We start from the raw sequence: 13494 nt of genomic DNA, 5'->3' as shown, positions 1-13494 counted from the left end.
GCTTAAAGCTCAACACTGTGCAGGACATTTGGCATTTGCCAGAGAACACCATGATTGGCAAATTCGCCACTGGTGCCCTGTGCTCTTCACAGATGAAAGCAGGTTTACACTGAGCATATGTGACAGACGTGACAGAGTCTGGAGACACCATGGAGAATGTTATGCTGCCTGCAACATTCTCTAACATGACCGATTTCACAGTGGGTCAGCAATGGGGTGGGGTGGCATTTCTTTGGGGGGCCGCACATCCCTCCATGTGCTTTCCAGAGGTAGCCTGACTGCCATTAGGTACCGAGATGAGATCCTCAGACCCCTTGTGAAACCATATGCTGGTGCGGTTATCCCTGGGTTCCTCCTAATGCAAGATAATGCTAGACCTCATGTGGCTGGAGTGTGTCAGCAGTTCCTGCAAGAAGAAGGCATTGATGCTATGGACTGGCCCGCCCGTTCCCCAGACCTGAATCCGATTGAGTACATCTGGGACATCATGTCTCGCTCCATCCACCAACACTACGTTGCACCACAGACTGTCCAGGAGTTGGCCGATGCTTTCGTTTACTGCCACCTCATCAGGAGCATGCCCAGGCATTGTAGGGAGGTCATACTGGCATGTGGAGGCCACACACACTACTGAGCCTCATTTTGACTTGTTTTAAGGACATTACATCAAAGTTGGATCAGCCTGTAGTTTGGTTTTCCACTTTGATTTTTAATGTGACTCCATATCCAGACCTCCAGGGGTTGATAAATTTGATTTCCATTGATAATTTTTGTGTGATTTTGTTGTCAGCACATTCAACTATGTAAAGACTAAAGTATTTCACACGATTAGTTAATTCATTCAGATCTAGGATGTGTTTAGTGTTCCCTTCATTTTTTGAGCAGTGTAGATAGATAGATAGAGATAGATTGATGAACACGAATAGAAAAACTAATGTTGTTAGATAATGTTAGTGATTACAAAGAATGAAAACATAGCATCTGAAATAGAATACATGTTTAAAACTGAAATTTAACTATTAATAAAGGGTTAAAAAGACATTAACATATGGAGTGAGACAGTGCCAGAGACAAGCAGATGTATACAGAGACTGCCATAGACAGGCAGATGGATAGAGAGACTGCCAGAGACAGACAGATGGATGGAGAGACTGCCAGAATGAGGCAGATGGACAGAGAGTGAGAGGAGGCAGGATTAATGAATCAAAGCTTTCTTGAAGAAACACAAAAGGCCTTCTGTGTGTGCATGAGGACAGTACACTGTGTCACCTCTGTACAGTTGGTTGCTGGATATATTACTGTGTCCTCTTTCCTCTGCTGCAGTGTATGGATGTGCTGTTAGGTGATTCCCTACCATTACAGACTTACTGTGCCATTTGTTCCATACTCATGCTCTGCTGTCTCTTGAAAGTATCATTGACTGTCAGTGTATCAAGTGGAACATTTAAGATCTCTATGTCATCCTTGTACTTACAGTTGCTGCAGTGTGAAAGCGAGTATACTGTAACACTCAGCTTCAGTTGTAACAAGGCTTGTCTAATATGTGGATAGCAAGTGTTGCTGTTAGATTTGTTTGCACTGTAATATGTAAATGTTTATTTAAAGAGCACCATCTTCCCATTTAACCTCTAAATGTATATTGTACATCACACAAGCACAACTAGCAACCCAGGAGCTAGAGGCACACCATGAGACCTTTATGTACAGTCAAAATACCCAAAGTGTCTACTTATATTGTTTTTTATTGCTAAGTAGCGCCATTCTCAAAGGATGGCATCTGCCACCTGTAGTATATGTTGTTTCCATAGTAATGGGGCATACCACACTGCATGTCACCAACTAGCAAACAAATGTTTTAAAAAATAAATGTTTTGGACTACAACAGTATGTAATGTTGTTGTTATATAATGACACTTCAGGCTAACTCTGCTTAGAACTCAATAGTAGGGCTAGGTTTCCTCACAGGTTTTTTTCTTTTATTTTTTTTCTTTTGGAAAACTGCTGCTGCAGTTTTTGTGCCAAAATCAGAAGTGGATCCAGTAGGAAGGAGTCCTTCCTATATAATCTCATTCCTTCCGTCCTTTCATTCCTAAATACACTTCTGACTTTGGCTCAAAAACTGCAGTTAAAAAACAAACAAAAAAAAAACCTTTGTGGAAACTTAGCCTTAAGGCTAGGATTCCACTGAGGTTTTTGCACTTCGTTTTTCCCCTGCATTTTGGTGTTTTTTCTGTCATTTTCACCTTTGTGTGGAATTTGCCTTTTTGGCCCCTTCTTTTTTTCAAAATTGTTAGGTAAAAAAAAAAAAAAAGAAAAAGTAGGGATGGAAAAAAATGTATAACATTTTTTTTTATAACGAAATTTGCATTTTTTTAAAAATAAAGTGTGTGTGTGTTTCACAGACTGTTCACATGATGGGAGTAGTAGTACCTGTACTAATAGACATATCGCCCCGGGTGTTACTCCTGACACCTGATGCGATCATCAATAATATAGCAGAGATCTGGAGCGGCTCTATACAGCGCTCGCATCTCTACTCTGTACTCCGGCCAGTGATGTAAATAGAAATTCACATCACTCATTCATATTTTCTGCCCAGAATGGGGATTGGCCGGATGGTTGCAGCCAATCACAGCTCTCAGAGGGAAATATGAATGAGTGATGTTCTATTCACATCACTGGCCGGTGTGAGGTGTAAACCTGCGTTATACACACTAATATAACTCAGCCCTGGTTGGGAAACACTAGCATACACACACATAACAGGGACTACAACTGCCAGCATGTGTCATTCAGGAGTCCCCCCCCCCCCCTTCACACATAGAAATCATCCCAAGTCCGATATTTATTCCCTAGCCCCTGCAGTCTATAAATCCCCAGCCCGTGCACTTTGTCATCCTCCTGTTCCGTTCAGTGAATACAGGCAGAGCAGGGGAGATGAGGGGGACAAGTACCTTCTCTCTCCCCCTGCTCTGCCTTCGCTCTGCCATCCCATTCAGCTCTAGCTTTGGAAATCTTCGGAGAGCTGAGGGAAGGAGCGGACGCACATTTCCATCTCACACCGGCCGGAGTACAGTGCAGAGTTGCGGAGCGCAGGAGAAAGCAGCTCCGCATCTCTGCAATAGATAGGATGATCGCATCGGGTGTACACTCACTGTGATCTGCAGGTACTACTACTCACAACATGGAGCACACTCTGCTCCATGCTGGGGGCTGTAGTACCTGCATTAATAGACAGATCGTAGCGAGTGAAACTTCTGACACCTGTTGCGATCTGTCTATAAATGCAGGTACTACAGCTCCCAGCATGGAGCAGTGTTCTCCATGTTGGGAGTAGTAGTACCTGCAGTTAAGGAAAGACCACAATCTTTAAAGACACAGAGGATCCACATCCAGCCTGCCGAATCCTAACAATTGTGGTGACCCACGGGTGTATGGCGGGACCACAGGTGTAGCGCTGTGAGTGGTGGGATCAGATGATATTAACCCTGGGAGCAAGATGTTTTTAACCCCTAGTGTTCGTGACGCCAATGTGGTTTTAGGGTTCCGGAACACCCCACGCTGCTAGTAGTTGCTTGTAGTGCAATGAGAGTCCACAACCAGTTATGGTCACACGGAGGCTTTACTGAGTATAAGACAGATGGAATTATCTTCACAGCTAAGGCCAGATTTCCCAGAGAGGTGGCCAGGAATCCAGAAGGACCTCACAGCTTGCTGCACCAATATACTTGTAATTAATTTGACTTGACTTGACTATATGCAGGACTTGACTAGTTTCAGTGACCACAGACATAGACTTGAGACTTACTGGAATGACTGAAGCTTTCGGGGTCTTTTAGATGCTGATCACTTGGACTGAAATCTGTACTTGTTGGTTCTCAGTAAAGGAAGAGAAGAGAGTGAATTGTAATGGCCGCCCCTTTATATAGTGGGGGGCTAGACTAAAGTCCATTGGTCAAGCTGCGGTTCACAGTTTAAGCTGGTGCTCTCTGGGAGAACATGTGACAACAAATCATGTGACTGCATAACATAACATGTGACAGACTTACACAGGTCCTTGAGACCTCCCACAGTTCCTTTGTACTACCTATACATAAGGATACTGTCTAGGCATTAAAGTAATATACACAACATTATGGGACAACAAATGGAGACCTTGCAGGGGAGCCCCAAGTCACTGAGGGTCTCAACCTGACAGGGCCTAAGGGTAGTACAGGACCATGTAGTGGAATGGGACATCACATTCCTATCACTGAGCCAGTTGCTAAACCATTTACATATATATTCCCTAGTCCCAGCAGTCTTGTCTTCTGTACTAACCCATTTTTCTGGAACAGTATCAAATGGCTTAGAAAATTCCAGTTATGCAACATCCACAGCTTCACCCCGGTCCAATCTATGACTGACCTCCTCATAGTGCATTGCCATCTACGAGACAGCGTATTTCTGAGCAGTCCTAGTGCCTGCTGGATTATTTAAATGTACGTAATGTTCACATGTGTTTTCTGCGCTGACATTCTGCACAAGTTACACCATATGAAGTGGGATTCTTTTAGTACAGTTTGTTCACTGTGGCAGCAGTTTCATCCTTATAACAACACAGATATGGGAGGATCTCACCCGAATCTCAGCTGGGTCCCTGGAGCAGCCATGGATCAGCTTCCTCAGTGTGTCTTCCTCCAGTAGCTCCAGGGTCACACTCTCACTTTTCCTGCATTCTCAGCACAACACAGACCCGGGTTCCTTCCACTCACTGCCTCTTCTGGGCCTCCACTCCAGATCGCAGCGTTGCTGGCACCTGTGTGTGCTGTTGTTTGTGTGGGGGCTGCTACGCTCACAGTCCACTGCTCCCCGCTCGCTACTGCTGTGTCAGGTTAGGTCCCTCTGCTCCACCACCATCCAGCACACTCACATCCCAGCTTTCAGCGCAGCTGAGCGGTGTCCCGAACCAGCAGCATGTGTTTGGTCCATGGAAGGGGCAGGGAGCGGGGGGGAGGAGCCTCTCAACCTCCTGGCATCATGTCCTGTCCAAATGGTCCAAGACGTTGTGATTAGGGAGACCATGAAGGCGAAAAATATGCTGAAGGAAATGTTTAGCCAGCTGTGGAGCAGATGGAAGACGTGGTAACGGAATGAAGTGAGCCATCTTGGAGAATCGATCAACCACCACCCAAATGACTGTATTATTACGAGAAGGTGGCAGATCGGTGATGAAGCCCATAGCAATATGAGACCAGCGAGTCTCCAGAATGGGCAAAGGCTGTAAGAGGCCCGCAGGTCTCTGCCGAGAGGTCTTGTTACGGGCACAGGTAACACAGGAACGGACAAAATCAGTGTCATCGTTTTCAAGGTGTGGCCACCAGTAATGCCAGAAGTGGTGAGTAGTGCTGAGTAGTTTTCCGTACTCCAGGGTGACCAGCCAACAAAGAAGAATGTCCCCAAATCAAGACTTTACGTCTCAGTTTTGCTGGCAAAAAAGATTTCCCAGGGGGAATTTGATGAAGATCGGCAGGAGCTGCAGAAATTAAACACTCTGAAGGGATAATATGCCTTGGCGTGAAGTCTAATTCTATGACATCGGAGGACCTGGAAAAAGCATCGGCTCTGGCGTTCTTGTTAACGGGGCAGAAATGAAGGAAAAATTTTTTATCTGGAAAAGAAAAGAGACCATCTTGTCTGACAGGGAGTCAAATGCTGAGCAGACTGGATGTATAAGAGGTTCTTATGGTCTGAGTAGATGCTAACCGGATGAGGAGACCCTTCTAGCAAATGTCGCCATTCTAGCAAAGAGTTCACGATCTCCAATGGAATAGTTCCTTTCAGCAGGCGAGAAAGTCTTGTAAAAGAAACCACAGGTTACGGTCTTGCCCTTGGAATTTTTCTGAGTAAGAATGGCTCCAGCTCCTACGGATGAAGCATCTACTTCCAAAGTAAAGGGTTTCTCCGGATTAGGTCTAGTAAGCACAGGAGCAGAGGCAAACACTGTCTTTAAGCGAGAGAAGGCAACTTCGGCTTCAGGAGGCCATGACTTAGGGTTAGAGCTCTTTCTAGTAAGATCCACAATCGGAGCGAACAAGGAGGAGAAATGTGGGATGAACTGACGATAATAATTGGCAAATCCCAAAAAGCGTTGAATTGCCTAAGTCCAGTAGGGCAAGGTCAATCTAATACCGCCGTCAGTTTATCAGGATCCATCTGAAGTCCTTGATGAGAAACAATGTAACCGAGAAACAGAAGACTAGACTTCTCAAACAGGCATTTCTCCAGTTTGACATAAGGTGATTCTTCTGGAGGTGTTGAAGGACCAGACAGACTTGAGATCGATGCTCCTCTAAGTTTGATAAGAAGATCAAGATGTCATCAATATATACAACTACACAGGTGTAAAGAAGATCTCGGAAGATATGGTTGACAAATTCTTGAAAGAAGGCTGGAGCATTGCAGAGGCCGAAAGGCATCACGAGATACTTAAAGTGTCCATCTCGGGTATTCAAGGCCGTTTTCCGTACATCTCCCTAGCGGATACGAATCAGATTATAAGCTCCACGTAAATCCAATTTGGAGAAGATCTTAGCACCTCGTAGATGATCAAAAAGTTCAGAGATCAGAGGTAAGGTATAGTGATTTTTAATCGTGATTTTGTTAAGACCCCTGTAGTCAATACATAGACGGAGAGAACACGACAAAGAACCCGACAAAGAAGAAACCGGCTCCGGCTGGGGAGGCAGATTTTCGGATGAATCCCTTTTGGTGGTTCTCCGGGATGTATTTAGCCATAGCTTGAGACTCTGGAACAGATAATGGATAGATTCTTCCTCGAGGAGGCGTGGTCCCAGGCTGTAAATCAATGGGGCAATCATACGTATGATGTGGTGGTAAGGTCTTGGCCTTCTTCTTGCAGAATACATCTGAATAATCTTGATATGGAAGAGGCAGACCTGGCATAGGAGGACGAGAAGAGACTACTTTTGACTGGACTGGCACAAAACAGTGATTATGACAAAAGTGTCCCCAGCATGTGATTTCACCCCGGAGGAGGAGAGCGGGCTGACATCATCGGAGGTCCCAAGGGCACACTACTCACCCGGTCGCAGGTACGGGACAATCTATAGTTGTAAACATATCCTCACGATGCCTTTCTCCTGCCGAACTGAGTGTGCTTCAGAAAGGCTTGTCCTTTAGCCCGGTGAATGAATTTGATTCATTCACCATGGACATTGATTTAGAACGTTTCTTCCGATCTATTAGGCTGAAAACGTTCTTTCCAGAAAAAGAAAATTCAACACAGTATACTCAGCCTAGCCAGAATATTAATGTTATTGATGTTGCTACGCTTGACAATATGGAGAATGTTTTTACCTTAGACTCAATTGGTTTACGCCTTAAGAGTAGATTTAACCCCCCTAGGTCTAGTCATCCAGCAGAGACATATATCAAATTGGTAAAAAATGAAGTAGATTCCATCTGTAAAGAAATTCAACAGGGACACTTCAATGTGTTTCATAACCTCACCTCCAGCGAGTCCTCGGCCCTGAGAAATCTAGCTAACGAAAGAAATATTACAATAAAACCAGCCGATAAAGGGGGCTCACTGGTGGTGATGGATACTTTAACATATAGAAGTGAGATTGAAAGACATCTGGCGGATAACCTTACATACAAAAAACTTACCAGAGATCCGTTAACTGAAATTAGGAGTAAAATCACTTCCTTCCTCAACACATCATTGGAGGAGGGGGTGATAGATTCTAAAATGCATACCTTTTTGAGTAATGAGTTTCCTATCACACCGGTTTTTTACATACTCCCCAAGGTCCATAAAGACCCAGTGAATCCCCCTGGTAGACCCATTGTGGCCTCAGTGGACTCCATCCTCTCACCCCTGTCTATCACACTGGAAAAATGCCTTACCCCTTTGATTAAAAATACCACTGCCTTCCTACTTGACACTTCACACTTTTTGGAAGTAATAAAAGGCCTACATAATATCTCTGGTAATACATGGTTGGTAACTATAGATGTTGTCAGCCTTTACACGTCCATTGAACACGAAAAGGGAATGGAGTCCACCAGATGGCTACTAGAATCTAGTGACTTCAGCCCACAACAGAAGGATTTTTTGTTGGGACTATTGAGGCTGATCCTGTTTGAGAATTTTTTTATGTACGGTGACAACATTTTCTTACAGCAACGTGGATCGGCGATGGGCGCGAACGTGGCCCCTCCCTATGCAAACACTTATATGGCTCACTTTGAGTATCTTTTTATCTATACCAATAAATTTTTTTCCCAACACGTTAGATGTTGGAAACGTTATATTGATGATATTTTTTGCGTTTGGGAGGGGCCACGTTCTACCCTTGATCGTTTTTTGGACTACATGAACAGTAATAGGAGTGAATTACAGTTCACCATGTCATGCAGCCAGGAAAGTATTAACTTTCTGGACACACTGGTTGTTAAAAATGGAAAGGGCGATCTTGAGACTGATCTCTATGGAAAGCCCATTGATCGGAATAGTCTACTCCACTTCTCCAGCTCACACCCCAAATCCCTCCCGAGAGCACAATGACAAAGAGTAGAGAGGATTGTATGTGACCCACAAAAGAGGGATGTGAGACTGTGGGAATTGGATGACAAATTCCGTGAGAGGGGTTACCCAGAAACTGTCCTGGAGGCAGCAAAAATACCTTCCACAAGGATTTCCTCAACCAACCCTAGGATCCCCTTTGTAAGAAATTTTCATCCCCTCTCCTATAAAGTGGACAATGTGATCAAAAAATATTGGCACCTTCTGAATAGATCTTACCCTCAAATTGCCGAATTTAAAAACCCTCCCCTTATCTGCAACAAAAGAGCACCTAACTTACGTGACAAACTAGTTAGGGCTGATATAGGGTCAACAAAAGTGTTGCCACGACAAACCTTTTTACAAAGTAAAAAGAATGGCACATACCCATGTCTGCATTGTGCTCAATGCAGCCATATCATTAAGGGTGATACTGTACAACATCCACATAGCGGCGAAAACATTAAAATTCGTTCTTTTCACACATGTGAGTCTAAGAATTTCATTTATTCCATTAAGTGTCCGTGCGGTCTCCTATACGTTGGGGAAACCACCCAGCGTGTAGGGGACTGCATCAATAGACACAAGTCCACAATCCGTTGCAAAAATCTTTTGTTCCCCATCCCTTTCCACTTTGACAAAATGGGTCACAATATCTCACAACTGAGATTCCAAGTCATAGATCATGTTGAAAAACCACGAAGGGGAGGCAACATTAAACGACTCCTACTTAAAAAGGAAACATACTGGATACACCGCCTCAAAACTATTGAACCTAGGGGTCTTAATAGGGACTATGAAATCAGTCAAATTCTATAGTAATGTCATTGCATTTAATATTGTTGTTTTTTAATTGATTATGTCTCCTTCTTTTCTAGAGACCACATTGATATTTCTTCTTCTTGTAACTCATCACTGCAAGCATAGAGCACGGTCAGAATGATTCCAAACGAATCTCTATATAGTCCAAGTACAGATATTTCGTTTTTCCTTGATGACTACTGTATTCAATGAAATTCATGCTGCTCCCTTACCATTATTGGTTTACATTTATTTATTTTCCTTTATTTATTTTCCTTTGTTTATGTATTATTTGTAAGATGCAGTCTCCCCCCGACTCAGCCGTCAGGTGTTTACACCTATGAGCCGGAAGGGGAGGGCTTCCTCTCCCTATATATGTACACCTGTGATCTCTGTTTGGTAGATCAGTTGACAAAGGCCACCTGGCCAAAACGCGTCCTGCGAGTCGCTACATTATCTTGCATATGGATTAATAAAACCATTATGATTCAGCATACCTAGTGAGTGCCGGGATTTCTTCTACCTACCATTTGTACCTTTGGTCCACGTGCACCACCACCTAGACGAGTGCCGACTCTCTACTACTTTTGTGTGATTTCACCCAAACTCCAGTCAAGTTGTGGAGAATGCTGTTGGAGCCAAGGTAGTCCAAGAAGAAGCTCCGAAGCACAATGTGGAAGCACATAGAATTCGATTTTCTCCTTATGCAAGACTCCCACTTGCATGACGAGAGGCTCTGTGAGGAATAGCACCTTACAGTCCAGATTTTTTCCATTAACAGAAGTAATGAGCAAGGGCTTTGGAAGCCGAATCACAGAAAGATGGTATTTGTGGACCAAGGAGGCATCAATGAAGTCACCAACGGAACCAGAGTCCAAAAGTGCAGAAGCGATGAATGTAGACTTGGCAGAAGTGTAGATTTGAACAGAAATGGTCAAACGAGGAGAGGTATTAACACCTAGGGATGCCTCTCCCACATGTCCTAGGTGCGAGTGTTTCCCCCGACGCTGTGGACTTATAGAACAGTCTTTGAGAAAGTCCCCCGGATTGGCACAATATAGGCACAAATTCTCATTGCGTCGTGGGATCTTTTCAGCTGCGTTAAGCGGGATCTGTTCACTTGCATAGCCTCTTGGGCAAGAGGCAAAGAACATTGTAGAGGTGGACATTGGAACACGGGAGCCAAGCAAGGAAATCGCCATGTTCGGGCAGGTTCTCTTTCCATACGAAGTTCCCCCTGCCTTTCAGCAAAACGTACATCAATTCGTGTGGCTAAATTAATTGATTCACACAAGGTAGACAGAGGATCTCATGCAGCGAGAGCATCCTTAATTTAGCTGGATAGTCCTTTTTTAAAAGTTGCACACAAGGCCTCATCGTTCCATGCCAGTTCTGAGGCAAGAGTGCGAAAATGAACCACGTAGTCGCCAACAGAGGAATTCCCTTGGCTGAGGTTCAGAAGAGCTCATGCGGGTTCTTCAAAAACACTGCGAAATTCAGCTAGGAAGGCTGTCAGGTTTGAGGAGACCGGATCATTACAGTCCCAGAGAGGTGTAGCCCAGGCTAGGGCCTTTCCAGACAACAGACTGACCACAAACACCACCTTAGCTCGTTCCATTAGGAACTGATCCGCCATCAGCTCCAGATGCATGGAACACTCATGAAGCCTCTACCCATCTTTGGATCACCATCATACTTCGTGGGTAATTGTAAACGAAGTTTGGATCCGGATGAAGACGGGAACAGGTGGAGAGACTGGAGCAGATTGCGGCTGCTGCTGCTGTTGTTGCTGCATGGCTAGAAGCTGTTGCATCATGGCTGACAATTGACTCAGTTGTTGCACCTGACGGGCTAACTTCTGCGACTGAAAACCACAACAGAGGGGAGATCCGATACTTCAGGCAGAGGTACCTCAGCGGGATCCATGGCCGGATCTTACTGTAAAGACACAGCAATTGGCAGGACACTCACAGAGGAAGTGGATCCTCTGGACCTGTGTGGCAGATTACGTGGGCCGTGGCAGGGAGCGGAGTCTAAGGTGCTGCTGGTTTTCACCAGAGCCCACCTCAAAGGGTATGGTCTTGCTGTGGCAGGAAGCACCCAGGTTGCTACCCCTGGCACAACTCGACCACACAGGCAGCTGAGGAGATGCGAGGTACAGGAGGGATACAGCAACACGGGGTCGGAATAGCAGAAGGTCAGGGCAGGCAGCACAGGAGTGTAGTCTAGAACATAGCAGGAGGTCAATAGGCAGGTGGCAGCGGAGCAGGAACAGGTAACGGAGCAAAGGGTCAGGAACACGGTAAAGCAGAAGCACAGGAATGCTTTCTCTAGGGCACAAGGGCAACAAAGATCCGGCAGGGAGTGAAGGGAGGTGCAGAAGCTTATAAGTGAGGTGCAGGTGAAAACAATAATTAAAGGCGTGCTGGCCCTTTAAATCTAAGAGCTCCGGCGCGCGCGCCCTAGGAGGCGGGGGCACACCTGCTGGTGCTGAGAGAGAGGAGAAGGCAACGTGGAGAGCGATGCGAATGCCAGCCCCGCTGGCAGAGGAGGAAAGCGCTCACAGCCTGCGTGTCTGGCCGGAGCGCAGGACGTGACAACTACCTTCCTGTTTTAGTAGCAAAGCGTACCTGTCAGATGCCACAAAAAGACTGTTATATGTTACTCAGTACCTCATCCTGAACATGAACATGTCATTTTTAAGTCTACATTTATCTAGCAAGTGTGTGTCCCATATATTCAGCCCAAGTACGGTGCTTCACCTCGCTCCTGCAAGCAATGTTATAAGAGACATGTAATTTTTATATGTCTATCACTTATATTTTACTAAAAAAAATAGCATATTATAGCTGCTTAATGTCTTTTCCATCCTGTCAGAGGGAGGGGGCATGTCCTTCTCTTGCCTGCACTGTGATGACTCCTCCCTCACAAAACTACAACTCCCAGCATGCTCAGACATCCTTTGGCTTGGAGTTGTGGTTTTGCAACCACAACTCCACGTTGGCATGTGTTTGGTAAAACTGTGTGTTACAGCAGTGTTGCTGCAAGGTGTGTTTCACCTGCAGCCTTGTCAATCAGCCCTCTCGTGTCCATGACCCTTGGACACGCTCATGCTGCTGTGGGACTCATCAGTGTCCCAGGAGGTATGGGGACCCCTAATGGTGGTATTTTCAAAGGCAGTTTTCTTTAATAAAATGTGTACATTTTTTAAAGAAGTATATTAGAAACACTATTGCTTTTCCAAGATGTACAACATATGAAATTTTTTTTTAATATCTGACAGTGCCCATTGAAATGCTTTTTTGTCATTTATAACCCCCTTTACATCTTATTAAAGAATTTAGGATATTTTTAAAAGTCTGCCATTTAGTGTCTACACTTATTTTTGAGGATATTTTCCCAATTTTTAGTGTTAAATGGGTACTCCACTTCCCCAGATAAATGTTCTGGACGCTGGGGCAGTGGAGTACCCCTTTAACCCCTTAAAGGGGTACTCTGCCCCTAGACATCTGCCCCTAGATAAGATGTCAGCTCTGCACGTAATGACGGGCAATACAGGGGCCGGAGCATCGTTACGTCACGGCTCCGCCCCTCGTGACATCACGGCCCGCCCCCGTCAATACAAGTCTATGCCATAGACTTGCATTAAGGGGACGGGCCGTGATGTCATGAGGGGCGGAGCATTGATGTCACGCTGCTCCGGCCCCTGTATCGCCCGTCATTATGCACAGAGCGAACTCGCTCTGTGCAGTAATGATGGCGGGGTGCCGCAGTGGCGATCCCCGGGGTCCCCAGCAGCGGGACCGCGGCGATCTAACATCTTATCCCCTATCCTTTGGATAGGATGCCAGGGGCGGAGTACCCCTTTAAGGACCAAGGACGCGGGGCCTCGTCGTGGGTCGGCCGGGACCCATGGCTGATAGCGCGCGGCAGTGATCGTGGTGCCGCGCGCTATTAACCCTTTAGACGCGGCATTCAAAGTTGAACGCTGTGTCTAAAGTGAAAGTGAAACCATGCCGGTTAGCTCTGGGAGCTGTTCGGGATCGCCGCGGCGTCCCGAACAGCTGTAGAACACGAGGAGGATCTCCTACCTTGCCTCCTGGTGTCCGACCGCTGAATGACTG

The 13494-nt window shown here is 45.6% G+C and overlaps 1 long non-coding RNA gene across 1 annotated transcript; it reads left to right on the top strand.

The window, feature by feature from the left end:
* The first annotated feature begins 3409 nt into the window (after nucleotides 1-3409).
* Nucleotides 3410-9939, top strand: LOC130305761 (uncharacterized). Its single transcript, XR_008855203.1, has 3 exons — nucleotides 3410-6610; nucleotides 6902-7094; nucleotides 9448-9939. It is a non-coding gene; the product is annotated as an uncharacterized LOC130305761 (long non-coding RNA).
* The last annotated feature ends 3555 nt before the right edge of the window (nucleotides 9940-13494 follow it).

Source organism: Hyla sarda, chromosome 1, assembly GCF_029499605.1.
Source record: "Hyla sarda isolate aHylSar1 chromosome 1, aHylSar1.hap1, whole genome shotgun sequence".
Classification (NCBI taxonomy): domain Eukaryota; kingdom Metazoa; phylum Chordata; class Amphibia; order Anura; family Hylidae; genus Hyla; species Hyla sarda.
The sequence above is the reverse complement of the archived record's forward strand: the minus strand, read 5'-3'. Positions and strand labels throughout refer to the sequence as shown.